Source organism: Oncorhynchus tshawytscha, linkage group LG01, assembly GCF_018296145.1.
Source record: "Oncorhynchus tshawytscha isolate Ot180627B linkage group LG01, Otsh_v2.0, whole genome shotgun sequence".
In the NCBI taxonomy this organism is placed as follows: Eukaryota; Metazoa; Chordata; class Actinopteri; order Salmoniformes; family Salmonidae; genus Oncorhynchus; species Oncorhynchus tshawytscha.
In genome coordinates, this window is record NC_056429.1 from 88,379,606 (window position 1) to 88,392,684 (window position 13,079).

The following is a 13,079-nucleotide window of genomic DNA, read 5'->3' on the forward strand; positions in this document are numbered from 1 at the left end:
TGCTCAGATAGCTGATGTTTAAAGTTGGTGAGGGAAATATAGGTCTCCAGCTTCAGCGATATTTGCAATTCGTTCCAGTCATGGGCAGCAGATAACTAGAAGGAAAGGCGGCCAAATGAGGTGTTGGCTTTGGGGATGACCAATGAGATATACCTGCTGTAGCGCGTGCTACGGGTGGGTGTTGTTATCGTGACCAGTGAGCTGAGATAAGGCGGAGCTTTACCTAGCAAAGACTTATAGATGACCTGGAGCCAGTGGGTGTGACGACGAATGTGTGTTGGTTTGTTGACACATTGGAGGAGCGACAAACAGAGTGAGAGAGAGTGAGAGCGAGAGACAAATAAATCTAAAATTGTGATAAACACTTACAGCCAGGCAGCCAGGCAGCCAGGCAGCCAGGCAGTAAGTGTTTACCACTACACCACAGGGTAGGGTGGATTGTGGGACGGGTCTGAACAAAACAACAGGTCCCAGTGCAGAAGCTTTAAATGAAATGGAAGTCTCTCAGAACCAACACACACATGCAGGCATTGCGCACACACACACATGCATTCACACAGACGTACACACGTCTCAACCGTAGAACATGAGAGCACAGCCACACACACACACACACGTGCAGACACCCTGTCTGTATGATTATTTTTATGGAATTAGTCAACAGTTCATTTCACTCACAACATCAAGGGATTTGGAAACATGTTCACAAACAAAGTAAAGTGTTTAGTCAGGTAGTGTAAAGCCAAACAAACGGGCCAAGGCTAGCTAGCAGATGTACATGTTTGCCATCAGCGGCCCATCGTTCTCCCTTCTATTTACTTTCCATTTCATCAGACATGTAAACAGCACCAGCTTCTTTGAAATATACTCCACATCAGTCCTCAGAAACATGTGTGTGTTGTGTGCGCTAAGCAACAAAGACGGCTGGGGAAAAACAGAAAGAAGAAGGGAACATTTGAAAGACAGAAGGAAGAGGAGACTTAATCAAGTCTTCAAACAGGCTCTGAATAATTCACATCTGTCTACTTCTTTAAAGTGTTTTCAGGTTAGATAGTCTGGTCTAGTCTAGTTTGGCGGTTCTGTTCCGTTCTGGTATAGTTTAGTCTGGTCTGGTCTAGTGTGGTCTGGTCTGATCTAGTCTGTTCTAGTCTGGTTCTGATCTAGTGTGTTCTAGTGTGGTCTAGTCTGGTCTAATGTTGTCTGGTCTAGTCTTTAAACATGGGCAGGGTGGTGGATGTAGTCTAGTCTTTACACATGGGCAGGGTGGAGGTTGTAGTCTAGTCTTTACACATGGGCAGGGTGGAGGTTGTAGTCTAGTCTTTACACATGGGCAGGGTGGAGGTTGTAGTCTAGTCTTTACACTTGGGCAGGGTGGAGGTTGTAGTCTAGTCTTTACACTTGGGCAGGGTGGAGGTTGTAGTCTAGTCTTTACACATGGGCAGGGTGGAGGTTGTAGTCTAGTCTTTACACATGGGCAGGGTGGAGGTTGTAGTCTAGTCTTTACACATGGGCAGAGTGGAGGTTGTAGTCTAGTCTTTACACATGGGCAGGGTGGAGGTTGTAGTCTAGTCTTTACACATGGGCAGGGTGGAGGTTGTAGTCTAGTCTTTACACATGGGCAGGGTGGAGGTTGTAGTCTAGTCTTTCTAGTCACTCATGCAGGCCTTAATCATTGTTTGAGGTATAGTTCAGTACATGCACACGTGTAAATCGACTTCCATTTCCTAATAGTTTAAGTTTTGCAGATTTGCTGTTTCATACTATAGGTTTCAACCCACACAGTGTTGCAATGATTCATGTAATGTCAATGTAACAGTTTGTATGGATCAACAAAATTCAACATGGCCTTAGCTAAGACTTAAACCCCAGCGAGGAGCTCTGAAAACTGACATTAAAGAAGCCTAAATCCCCAAAGAACCATGTGCTTAGCATGCTCTCTGAAATGTATCGAAGCGTTAATGTTAAACGTAAGCACTAGTTGATCATAGGGCTGTTCTAGAGACTGGGAATGAAGGCCTTGTCGGACTCAACACTGCTTGACGACATTCACAAGGTTTTTTCCTCTACTCAATGTAAGAGTGTCGGTGTGTGTTTTGTGTCTCTCACCAGGGAGGAGGGATTAACACATCAAATCCTTCCAGATCAATGAGAGGGTAATGGAGGATGGAAATAACTTAGTCCTTAGTCTGTCTGTCAGCAACAGACTGGCAAGCTAGGCCCTACACAGTAGAAAAACCTCAGTCCTCTTTCTGTCAGCCTGGACTGGCTAGCTAGGCAGTAGAAATACAGTAGAAATACCTCAGTCCTCTGTCTGTCAGCCTAGTGAAAGACTGGCTAGCTACTGTAGTCCCCACACAGTATAAATACCTCAATCCTCTGTTGGTCAGCCTTGACTAGCTAGCTAGGCCCTACACAGTTTAAATACCTCAGTCCTGTGTCTGTCAGCCTAGACTAACTAGCTAGACTACAGACTATATGCCCCCAGTGGATTATGGAATTTAACAGGCCTCCGCTAAATATATTTTGTCAATAATGTTGCAGCTTCATTTGTTTTTTGACCCCTTTCTCTTCTGTGAATATGATGATGATGATGATGATGATGATGATGCTAAGGATGATGATGACGATGCTAAGGATGATGATAAATATTACTACGGTAATGATGATGTTGACGAAGATGAAGTCTAAGAAAGTTTCTGACTGTGACTGACGTACGTGTGTGGAGCCTGTGTCACTGTGTCTGCAGAAACCGGATCCTGATCATTCTTCCTGTAGGTCACGACCTTTCCCACCATCAACAGACTAATTTGTCGGCAGTGACCCCTGAAGTCAAAGCCAGTTGCACACTGGATTCCCTTCCTCTGGTGATTGTTGTTTCCTAACTACTGATTGGTCCTGTACGGCTCAGTTGGTAGAGCAGGGTGCTTAAATCGCCAGGGTAATGGGTTTGATTCCAGCGTCACTCATTCATCAAATGTATGTACGCAAGTTGCTTCTACACCTGCATTGCTTGCTGTTTGGGGTTTTAGGCTGGGTTTCTGTACAGCACTTTGTGACATTAGCTGATGCAAGAAGGGCTTCATAAAGGAATGTGATTGATGGATGGATAAAAGCCTCTGACATGTAGGATTATTGTGGGAGTTATTCCAACCCTGTCTTTGTTAGGTACTCTGGAAGGGAAAATAACAGAATCAACTAGAGAGACAAGACAACCAGTCCTATATTTGACTTAGCTACAATATTGTTCTCTTCATAATTGCTGAACGTGCTTGATATGATCCTATGTTGAGGTCCTACAGGTACAGATGTTGATATGAGTTTGTTGAGGTCCTACGGGTACAGATGGTGATATGATCCTATGTTGAGGTCCTACGGGTACAGATGTTGATATGAGTTTGTTGAGGTCCTACGGGTACAGATGGTGATATGATCCTATGTTGAGGTCCTACGGGTACAGATGTTGATATGAGTTTGTTGAGGTCCTACGGGTACAGATGGTGATATGATCCTATGTTGAGGTCCTACAGGTACAGATGGTGATATGATCCTATGTTGAGGTCCTACGGGTACAGATGTTGATATGAGTTTGTTGAGGTCCTACGGGTACAGATGTTGATTTGATCCTATGTTGAGGTCCTACGGGTACAGATGTTGATATGATCCTATGTTGAGGTCCTACGGGTACAGATGTTGATATGATCCTATGTTGAGGTTCTACGGGTACAGATGTTGATATGAGTTTGTTGAGGTCCTACGGGTACAGATGGTGATATGATCCTATGTTGAGGTCCTACGGGTACAGATGGTGATATGATCCTATGTTGGTCCCGGGTACAGATGTTGATATGATCCTATGTTGAGGTTCTACGGGTACAGATGTTGATATGAGTTTGAGGTCCTACGGGTACAGATGGTGATATGATCCTATGTTGAGGTCCTACGGGTACAGATGTTGATATGATCCTATGTTGAGGTTCTACGGGTACAGATGTTGATATGAGTTTGTTGAGGTCCTACGGGTACAGATGGTGATATGATCCTATGTTGAGGTCCTACGGGTACAGATGGTGATATGATCCTATGTTGAGGTCCTACGGGTACAGATGGTGATATGATCCTATGTTGAGGTCCTACGGGTACAGATGGTGATATGATCCTATGTTGAGGTCCTACGGGTACAGATGGTGATATGATCCTATGTTGAGGTCCTACGGGTACAGATGGTGATATGATCCTATGTTGAGGTCCTACAGGTACAGATGTTGATATGAGTTCATGTTGAGGTTCTACAGGTGATATCCTGTGAATGACCTGTTGAGTGTCAGAATGAGCCTCTGGCCTGGATATAGTCTAGACTTTCTATGTCTAAAATGGCAGAATTATTAGTCTCTCTGATGATTCTGTGACACGCATGATGGGAGAGAATATAATTAATATTGTTATGTTTGGGAATTGATGAGCTGCGGCATGGAGTCAGTGTTATTCAGGTCTCTCTCATAAATCTGCCATATTTATCTAGATGCTTTAGTTACATTGAGGACAGGTGAGGAAGAAGTGCTGACGTTCAACCACTCATTCACTTTATTCATCCATACGCACACGTAGGCACACACACTCAGTGCTACCTTGGCACAGTGCAGAGTCTCCACAGCTTAATGCTTGTGTTAACACTGGTGTTTAATATTCTCTGAGGCCTAGTTCCCCTCCTCCTCTCTTTTCACAGACTCAGAACAAAGGCACCATTTGCAAATTGTCAGAGGGAGTGGCTGTGTGACAAAACAAAAACACGACAGGTCTCCTGGGTGGAACTGTTGATGACTCTATCGGAGCACTGAGTGATGCCTGAACTATGTGAAGAGATGACGTTATGGATGTTGAAAGGACGATAAAGGAATAGTCGCAAGGTGAAAGAGAGCGTGGACGGGTTGAGAGGAGCTTAATTAAGTGGATGCCACATTATGTATAGAGAGAGGGTCCAGGTTATGTTAAATGGTGGATCACACAGTCAGTCAGGTGGGCAAGTTGCAGAGCTGGTGGTGGGGCAGAGCTTTGGCACTGAGATATCAACATTTTTGTTCGCTGCACACACAGGAATTATTGTAACGGCAGCACTGCTTCAAGCCAAAACACATAAGGGAATATTTGAATCAAAACATGCATGCATTACCTCAGTGATCCAAGCTACGGTTCTGTGCTAGCCTGGAGTGAAGGGAGGAGGGGCAGGAAAGCCTGCTGGAAGTAGAGGGAAGCCGGGTTGGCGTTAATGGGTAAGGGGAAGGTGGGTAGGAGTGTGTGAAAGCAACCCTGAGGTAGACACACTAACCGGCTATTTTGGGGCTACTAGCTGTTTCATCATATGTGGGTTTCATAATGTATTTTCATGGAAGATAATCTTGTTTTCTAATTGATACGACACACATTTTGATCGACAAGATAAAATTATGAACCGCCTTATCTCAGTTCACTGGTCATGATGGCAACACCCACCTGTAGCACGCGCTCCAGCAGTTGTATCTCACTGATCATCCCTAAAGCCAACACCTCATTTGGCTTTTTTGCCTTTCGTTCCAGTTCTCTGCTGCCTGTGACTGGAACGAATTGCAAAAATCGCTGAAATTGGAGACTTATATCTCCCTCACCAACTTCAAACATCTGCTATCTGAACAGCTAACCGATCGCTGCAGCTGTACATAGTCTATCGGTAAATAGCCCACCCAATTTACCTACCTCATCCCCATACTGTTTATATTTATTTACTTTTCTGCTCTTTTGCACACCAGTATCTCTACCTGCACATGACAATCTGATCATTTATCACTCCAGTGTTAATCTGCAAAATTGTAATTATTCGCCTACCTCCTCATGCCTTTTGCACACAATGTATATAGACTCCCCCTTTTTTTTCTACTGTGTTATTGACTTGTTAATTATTTACTCCATGTGTAACTCTGTGTTGTCTGTTCACACTGCTATGCTTTATCTTGGCCAGGTCGCAGTTGTAAATGAGAACTTGTTCTCAACTAGCCTACCTGGTTAAATAAAGATGAAATGAAATAAATGAATGATCAGAAGGACCTGTATGAATTCCAAGAGTTTCTCAATAGAAAGTTGTTAACTTGTAATAAGTGGAGTGAGAAAGAGAAGGGGTGGCAGGTAGCCTAGCGGTTAAATCCAAGTGATGTGAAACAAACCTCTGTGGAGGAGTTGATTCCATTACACTTTCTTTGTCCCAAATGGCACCCTATTCCCTACATATGGAACCCTGGGGCAGAGAGGAACCAGGTTATTACCGGGTCTTAATTCATTGACCATCAAAACTGCCCGTGACCATCGACCCCCCCTCCCCACCCCCACCACCACCACATCTGCATCATGTTATCCTGTTTGCTGATTCATTGTAGCCATTCCTGTGTGGAAAGGCCTGTCCAAATAAACCAGGCAGGCTTAGGGGCAGGCTTATTGGCTGATGACATCACAGATGGTGAGAGGAGGAGGTATAGGGACTGATGGGAAGGAACAGCAGCCTCTTACAGATGATCCAACAGCATAGGGGAACCCTCCACAAAGAGGTGTCAATATCTGAGAAAATCTTTTAACCCATGTGTCCTGGTCTAGAGAGAGAGAGGTCAAACAGTAACAACAGGTGTGGGACATTTGAACTGGGATCCACCACCATCATCATCATGTGAGAGGAAGACAAGGCAAACCAAAACAGTCATGAATCTCTCTCTCTCTCTCTCAAGTAGTATGCCCCACTGATGCTGTATCCTGTGATTGTGGCGTTTTCCCGAAGCCACGGAGGAAAGGGATAGGAAGAGAAGGTGCCAAAAGAAACACGGGTTGTGGCTGAAACAGAAAAAGAGACGAGGATAGTTAGGACAGGGACAGATGAATGTATGATTTTTTTATTTTTTCTATCATACAAATGAACCACAAATAGATACCATAATGAGGACTGAATGACAGAGGGAGAGAGTGAAGAGAGAGAGGTGTATCCTGCTTTGGAGGTCACACAGTAACAAACAGGTGTGGGACATTTTGAACTGGGATCCACCACCATCATGAGAGAGGAAGACGAGGCAAACCAAAACAACGATGAATAACATCCTGGTTTCGTTCTTCTCATTAAGGTTGAAGGTTTCTTTCTGCCTCATGGTTCCAAGGTTAATGGCTGTGTGCTTGACCTGCATTTGGAATTCCAATGAAAGTCATCACATCTTGGTGTGTGTCTTACACACATTGATACACTGGCACACACACACATACACACAGGACATGCTGGGATCTCTTTTGCAGACTGATGAGCTTTCTGGACCATTAACCTGAGCATGGTCCAGTACGCTTTGTCAAGAACACTGCAAAACGTATTGATTCTTCAGCAAGGAGAAGAAGCCAAATCCTTATGTTTTGCTTACTTTACAATTCTTGGGAGCGTCTTTGGAGGGAGAGATATCCGGTCTCATTTTGAGTGTTCCTCGTAGAGAGCTTACCAAGTCTTTTACAGCTCCAGTGATAAGTGGAGGTTTTAAAAAAGGTGCTTAGACGTGTAACTCATCCAGCAGACAGTCCATCCGTCCATCCGACATAGTCTCTACACTTTCCGTAGATTACTATCACATCATGGACCGGTGTTTCTTGATATGACACTACTTGAGTCAGGATGCCTCTTTTGGGGGGCTGTTTTGTGCTGCCTAACTCCTGTATGACCCTTCAACCACCTTGGTTCATCACAGCAGCACAGAAGTGGAAAGAAGATGTCTCTTTCCCCTGGCCCTGGCTTTGTCTCTCTCCCCCTGGCCCTGGCTTTGTCTCTCTCCCACTGGCTTTGTCTCTCTCCCACTGGCTTTGTCCCTCTCCCACTGGCTTTGTCCCTCTCCCACTGGCTTTGTCCCTCTCCCACTGGCTTTGTCCCTCTCCCACTGGCTTTGTCCCTCTCCCTCTGGCTTTGTCCCTCTCCCTCTGGCTTTGTCCCTCTCCCTCTGGCTTTGTCCCTCTCCCTCTGGCTTTGTCCCTCTCCCTCTGGCTTTGTCCCTCTCCCTCTGGCTTTGTCCCTCTCCCTCTGGCTTTGTCCCTCTCCCTCTGGCTTTGTCCCTCTCCCTCTGGCTTTGTCCCTCTCCCTCTGGCTTTGTCCCTCTCCCTCTGGCTTTGTCCCTCTCCCTCTGGCTTTGTCCCTCTCCCTCTGGCTTTGTCCCTCTCCCTCTGGCTTTGTCCCTCTCCCTCTGGCTTTGTCCCTCTCTCTCTGGCTCTGGCTTTGTCCCTCTCTCTCTGGCTCTGGCTTTGTCCCTCTCCCTCTGGCTCTGGCTTTGTCCCTCTCCCTCTGGCTTTGTCCCTCTCCCTCTGGCTTTGTCCCTCTCCCCCTGGCTCTGGCTTTGTCCCTCTCCCCCTGGCTCTGGCTTTGTCCCTCTCTCTCTGGCTCTGGCTTTGTCCCTCTCCCTCTGGCTCTGGCTTTGTCCCTCTCCCTCTGGCTTTGTCCCTCTCCCTCTGGCTTTGTCCCTCTCCCCCTGGCTCTGGCTTTGTCCCTCTCCCCCTGGCTCTGGCTTTGTCCCTCTCCCCCTGGCTCTGGCTTTGTCCCCCTGGCTCTGGCTTTGTCCCCCTGGCTCTGGCTTTGTCCCTGGCTCTGGCTTTGTCCCTCTCCCTCTGGCTCTGGCTTTGTCTCTCTCCCCCTGGCCCTGGCTTTGTCTCTCTCCCACTGGCTTTGTCTCTCTCCCACTGGCTTTGTCTCTCTCCCACTGGCTTTGTCTCTCTCCCACTGGTTTTGTCTCTCTCCCACTGGCTTTGGCTTTCTCCCTCTGGCTTTGGCTCTCTCCCTCTGGCTTTGTCCCTCTCCCTCTGGCTCTGGATTTGTCCCTCTGGCTCTGGCTCTGGCTTTGTCCCTCTCCCTCTGGCTTTGTCCCCCTGGCTCTGGCTTTGTCCCTCTCCCTCTGGCTTTGTCCCTCTCCCTCTGGCTTTGTCCCTCTCCCTCTGGCTTTGTCCCTCTCCCTCTGGCTTTGTCCCTCTCCCCCTGGCTCTGGCTTTGTCCCCCTGGCTCTGGCTTTGTCCCCCTGGCTCTGGCTTTGTCCCCCTGGCTCTGGCTTTGTCCCTCTCCCCCTGGCTCTGGCTTTGTCCCCCTGGCTCTGGCTTTGTCCCTCTCCCCCTGGCTCTGGCTTTGTCCCTCTCCCCCTGGCTCTGGCTTTGTCCCTCTCCCCCTGGCTCTGGCTTTGTCCCTCTCCCCCTGGCTCTGGCTTTGTCCCTCTCCCTCTGGCTCTGGCTTTGTCCCTCTCCCTCTGGCTTTGTCCCTCTCCCTCTGGCTTTGTCCCTCTGGCTTTGTCCCTCTGGCTTTGTCCCTCTGGCTTTGCCCCTCTCCCTCTGGCTTTGTCCCCCTGGCTCTGGCTTTGTCCCCCTGGCTCTGGCTTTGTCTCTCCCCCTGGCTCTGGCTTTGTCTCTCTCCCCCTGGCTCTGGCTTTGTCCCTCTCCCCCTGGCTCTGGCTTTGTCCCTCTCCCCTGGCTCTGGCTTTGTCCCTCTCCCCCTGGCTCTGGCTTTGTCCCTCTCCCCCTGGCTCTGGCTTTGTCCCTCTCCCCCTGGCTCTGGCTTTGTCCCTCTCCCCCTGGCTCTGGCTTTGTCCCTCTCCCCCTGGCTCTGGCTTTGTCCCTCTCCCCCTGGCTCTGGCTTTGTCCCTCTCCCCCTGGCTCTGGCTTTCTCCCCCTGGCTCTGGCTTTGTCCCCCTGGCTCTGGCTTTGTCCCTCTCCCCCTGGCTCTGGCTTTGTCCCTCTCCCTCTGGCTTTGTCCCTCTCCCCCTGGCTCTGGCTTTGTCCCTCTCCCTCTGGCTTTGTCCCTCTCCCTCTGGCTCTGGCTTTGTCCCTCTCCCCCTGGCTCTGGCTTTGTCCCTCTCCCTCCGGCTTTGTCTCTCTCCCCCTGGCTCTGGCTTTGTCTCTCTCCCCCTGGCTCTGGCTTTGTCCCTCTCCCTCTGGCTTTGTCCCTCTCCCTCTGGCTCTGGCTTTGTCCCTCTCCCCCTGGCTCTGGCTTTGTCCCTCTCCCTCCGGCTTTGTCTCTCTCCCCCTGGCTCTGGCTTTGTCTCTCTCCCCCTGGCTCTGGCTTTGTCCCTCTCCCCCTGGCTCTGTCTCTCTCCCCTCTTTCATTTACGAGAAGAAGGGAGGAAGGGGCGGAAGATGAGAATCTGGCTCTGGGCGCTGAGTGATGTCATGCTGAGATGATTCATGTGTTGTGCAGTTGGAAGGCAGTAGTATTTCATGTGTTGTGTAGTTGGGAGGCAGTAGTATTTTATGCCTTGTTTTGTGGTGGTGGCGGCTGGAAGCTGTGGCATGGAGGAGACTGTACAGTGTATGTTTTCCTCTGTGGTCTGTTTGTTTAGAGCAGACTAGGTCCTCACTCAGTTCTTTGCTTGGTGGATATTGGAGTTAGCCTAGCTATTACCCAGCATTCCTGTTACTTTATGCCCCACCTCTGCGCCTGTCAGTCTCTGGTCTATTTGGGTCATGTGGTTGGGCTTTAGGAGATGGCAGGTTCCGAACTGGCTGGAGAGAACATGAAGCGCTGACAATCAGTCCACTGAAGGATTATGTAACAAGTTATAGTAGGGATGGCATGGAGCATAGCGTTAAGAGCGTTGGGCCTGTAACGGAAAGGTTGCTGGTTTGAATCCCCGAGCCGGCAAGGTGGGAAAAAAATCTGCCAATCTGCCCTTGAGCAAGGCAGTTAACACCAAACAACAAATTGCTCCCTGGGTGCCGATGACATTGATTAAGGCAGTCCCCGCACCTCTCTGATTCAGAGGGGTAGTGGGAGACGCTTTTCGGATAAATGCATTCAGTTGTGCAACTGACTAGGTAACCCCTTTCTCTAATGAATGTAATAGTGTAGAGGTAGTAACAGTGTTCAGGAAGAGGAGCAGATACCTGAGCAGCACCAACCCAGGTGCTGTGGCTAAAGGTTTTATCCAGATAGCTATCAAGTTGTGCACTCATGCAGTGAAGGGTATGGACATTGCCGATGCAAGAGCAGATCATGTGTCAGAGGACATCCTTGACTGCAACCCAAATGGCAACCTATTCCCTTCATAGCCTTTTGACTAGGGAAAGGATTGCCAGTTAAGAGGCAGCCCATATTGAGTAGAGCTAGTGTAAGTGTGTAATGGGCAGGGGTAAGGGCAAGTGCAGGGGTAAGGGTATGGGCAGGGGTAAGGGCAAGGGTAAGGGCAGGTGCAAGGGCAAGGGCAAGGGCAAGGGTATGGGTAGGGGCAGGGGTAAGGGCAGGGGTAAGGGCAGGGGCAGGGGTAAGGGTAGGGGCAGGGGTAAGGGTAAGGGTAGGGGCAGGGGTAAGGTTAGGGGTAAGGGCAAGGGTAGGGGTAAGGGCAGGTACAGGTGCAGAGGTAGGGGGGTAAGGGGGGTAGGGGCAGGTGCAGGGGGTAAGGGCAGGGGCAAGGGTAGGGGCAGGGGTAAGGGCAGGTGTAAGGGCAGGTGCAGGGGGTAAGGGCAAGGGGTTAGGGGTAAGGGCAAGGGGTAAGGGTAGGGGCAGGGGTAAGGGCAAGGGTAGGGGGTAAGGGCAGGTACAGGTGCAGAGGTAGGGGTAAGGGTAGGGGCAGGTGCAGGGGTAAGGGTAGGTAACAGGCAACATGCTTTACAATACTTAATGAGGAGATACATGGCTGACAGGCAACATGCTTTACAATACTTAATGAGGAGATACATGGCTAACAGGCAACATGCTTTACAATACTTAATGAGGAGATACATGGCTGACAGGCAACATGCTTTACAATACTTAATGAGGAGATACATGGCTGACAGGCAACATGCTTTACAATACTTAATGAGGAGATACATGGCTAACAGGCAACATGCTTTACAATACTTAATGAGGAGATACATGGCTAACAGGCAACATGCTTTACAATACTTAATGAGGAGATACATGGCTAACAGGCAACATGCTTTACAATACTTAATGAGGAGATACATGGCTAACAGGCAACATGCTTTACAATACTTAATGAGGAGATATGGCTAACAGGCAACATGCTTTACAATACTTAATGAGGAGATACATGGCTAACAGGCAACATGCTTTACAACACTTAATGAGGAGATACATGGCTGACAGGCAACATGCTTTACAATACTTAATGAGGAGATATATGGCTGACAGGCAACATGCTTTACAATACTTAATGATCGTTACTATTGAGAGAACAGTATTTTTCAGGGTCCATCACTTTTTTCTGTGTTTGTGTGTTACTAAACTGTAGCTCATTCCCCTACCCTAGATAGCAAATTAATCACATTTCCCCAGAAATCTGGAAAGGATTTCTCATTGTTAATCCGATTCCACATTTCGAGGAGACAGAATGGATTTTGATTCCATGCATATTTAAAGTGTATTTTGTAAAATGCTCTCTAGTAATGCAAATTACTATGTTTTACACACGCTCCTATCCAAAGAGTTTTACAGGAGCAATTAGGGTTAAGTGCCTTGCTCAAGGGTACATCAACATAGTTTCCACCTTGTTCGCTCAGGGATTCGAACCATCATCCTTTTAGTTACAAGTCCAATACTTAACCACCAGGCTACCTGACACCCCTTACAACTGCCAAGACTGAAAATCAGATTTTTGATCCAGTAAAGATGAATATATGGAGCTCAGGTGGTAGAGCATGGCACATGTGACGTCAGGATAGTGGGTTCGATTCCCAGGACTAACCATTTGTAAAATGTTTGTGCGCATGACTGTAATTCTGGATAAACTCATTTGATAAATATCATAATTTATTATCATGATATACTAACTCCACATCTCCAGTTGTTTAGAAGAACCATATGAATCCAGAGACACAGCCAACACCCTGAGGGTTTTATGATGGAGTTTCCCTAAATGCTGAGTTTAGGCTAGCACTCAGGGTTATCATCAAGTCCATCCTCTACTCTCAAGGCTAACATCAATGTCTCAGGGGTGTTGGGATAATAACCATCATTTTATCTGAACTCAAATGGTCGGATTCTCTGGTCTGATGAAACCAAGATTGAACTCTTTGACCTTTAAAATAAAGGATAAATACCAAATAAATGGCTTTGTCCATTCATAAAT